Genomic DNA, 2,500 nt, shown 5'->3' with positions numbered 1-2,500 from the left:
GGTCTGTAATCATTTAGTCCTGTTGGCCTTAGCTTTTTGGGCACAGCGATGATGGTGGAGGACTTGAGACAGGCTGGTACATGGCATGTCTCCAGGGAGGTGTTAAAGATGTTGGTGAACACCGGAGACAGCTGGTCAGCGCAGTGCCTGAGGGTGGCTGGAGAGACAGAGTCCGGCCCGGCTGCTTTGCGTGGATTCTGCCTCTTGAAAAGCCCATTAACTTCTCCCTCCTGAAAGGAGAGAGTCGTTTCTGTAGTATGGGTGGGGGATGGGGCCTCTTGGGTGGGAAGGGGTGGTTCAGGACAGTCCAATTGTCTTTCAAATCTACGGTAGAACTCGTTCAGGTCGTTGGCTAGGCGGGAGTTGTTAGTGGTGTGGGGCGCTCTGGGTTTGTAGTTGGTGATGTGCCTGAGCCCTTTGGCAGACAGAAGCAGCGTCGTTAGTAGAGAACTGGTGTTTTAGTGTCTCTGAGTACAGTCGTTTAGCCTCTCTCACCGCTTTGCTAAACCTGTTCTTCGACTCCTTGAATCTGTCTCTATCCCCACTCCTAAACGCTTCCTCCTTCTCCAACCTCAACCTTTTGAGCTTTGCTGAGAACCAGGGCTTGTTGTTGTTAAAGTTCACCCTGGTACGTGTTGGGATACAGCAGTCCTCACAGAAGCTGATGTACACAGCCTCTGTGAGTTCATCCAGACTATTGGTAGCAGTCGTGAACATATCCCAGTCAGTACAGTCTAAGCACGCCCGCAAATCTTCCACAGCCTCACTGGTCCACTGTTTAGATGTCCTCACAGCAGGTTTACAGAGTTTTAGTTGCTGCCTGTATGCACGAATCAGGTGGACCAAGGGAGTTCTGTGCGAGCCGAACAGCCCCGTGACCCACAAGAGAAACATCCCCGCCAAATTCGAGCGTTTGACGGGGTCTATCCGTGAAAAAATATTCACGTTTTTGAGTGCACATGCATTTCTGCTGCAAATGCCTCTGGAAGTTTCATGCCGTTCGTATGCCAATTGTGGCAACACGAAAATGACCCGTTTTCCCATTCCGAGGGATTTCTGTGCGACCCTAACAGCCCCGTGAGCCACAAGAGACACATCCCCGCCAATTTCTAGCGTTTCACGGGGTCTATCCGTGAAAAATATAGACGTTTTTGAGTGCACATGCATTTCTGCTGCAGATGCCTCTGGAAGTTTCATGCCGTTCGTACGCAATGTGGCAACACGAAAATGACCCCTTTTCCCATTCCGAGGGATTTCTGTGCGACCCTAACTAACAGCGCCCGTGAGCCACAAGAGAGACATCCCCGCCAATTTATAGCGTTTCACGGGGTCTATCCGTGAAAAATATAGACGTTTTTGAGTGCACATGCATTCCTGCTGCAAATGCCTCTGGAAGTTTCATGCCGTTCCTATGCAATGTGGCCACACAAAAATGACCCGTTTTCCCATTCCGAGGCATTTCTGTGCGACCCTAACAGCCCCGTGAACCACAAGAGAGACATCCCCGCCAACTTCTAGCGTTTGACGGGGTCTATGCGTGAAAAATATTAAAATTTTTGAGTGCACGTGCCTTTCTGCTGCAAATGCCTCTGGAAGTTTCATGGCGTTCCTATGCAATGTGGCAACACGAAAATGACCCCTTTTCCCATTCCGAGGGAGTTCTGTGCCACCCTAACAGCCCCGTGAGCCACAAGAGACACATCCCCGCCAATTTCTAGCGTTTCACGGGGTCTATCCGTGAAACATATAGAAGTTTTTGAGTGCACATGCATTCCTGCTGCAAATGCCTCTGGAAGTTTCATGCGGTTCGTACGCAATGTGGCAACACGAAAATGACCCGTTTTCCCATTCCCAGGGATTTCTGTGCGACCCGAACAGCCCCGTGAGCACAAGAGACACATCCCCGCCAATTTCTAGCGTTTCACGGGGTCTATCCGTGAAAAATATCAAATTTTTTTTGACTGCACATGCATTTCTGCTGCAAATGCCTCTGGAAGTTGCATGCGGTTCGCATGCAATGTGGCGACACGAAAATGACCCGTTTTCCCATTCCGAGGGATTTCTGTGCCACCCTAACAGCCCCGTGAGCCACAAGAGAGACATCCCCGCCAATTTCTAGCGTATCACGGGGTCTATCCGTGAGAAATATTCACTTTTTTGAGTGCACATGCATTCCTGCTGCAAATGCCTCTGGAAGTTTCATGCGGTTCGTATGCAATGTGGCGACACGAAAATGACCCGTTTTCCCATTCCGAGGGATTTCTGTGCCACCCTAACAGCCCCGTGAGCCACAAGAGAGACATCCCCGCCCACTTCTAGCGTTTCACGGGGTCTCTCCGTGAAAAATATCACATTTTTTGAGTGCACATGCATTCCTGCTGCAAATGCCTCTGGAAGTTTCATGCGGTTCGCATGCAATGTGGCGACACGAAAATGACCCGTTTTTTCCCATTCCGAGGGATTTCTGTGCCACCCTAACAGCCCCGTGAGCCACAAGAGA

Source organism: Petromyzon marinus, unplaced genomic scaffold (genome assembly GCF_048934315.1).
Source record: "Petromyzon marinus isolate PM22_M1 ecotype Great Lakes invasive population unplaced genomic scaffold, UKy_Petmar_22M1.pri1.0 PM_G_Scaffold_78, whole genome shotgun sequence".
NCBI classification, from domain to species: Eukaryota; Metazoa; Chordata; class Hyperoartia; order Petromyzontiformes; family Petromyzontidae; genus Petromyzon; species Petromyzon marinus.
The sequence above is the reverse complement of the archived record's forward strand: the minus strand, read 5'-3'. Positions refer to the sequence as shown.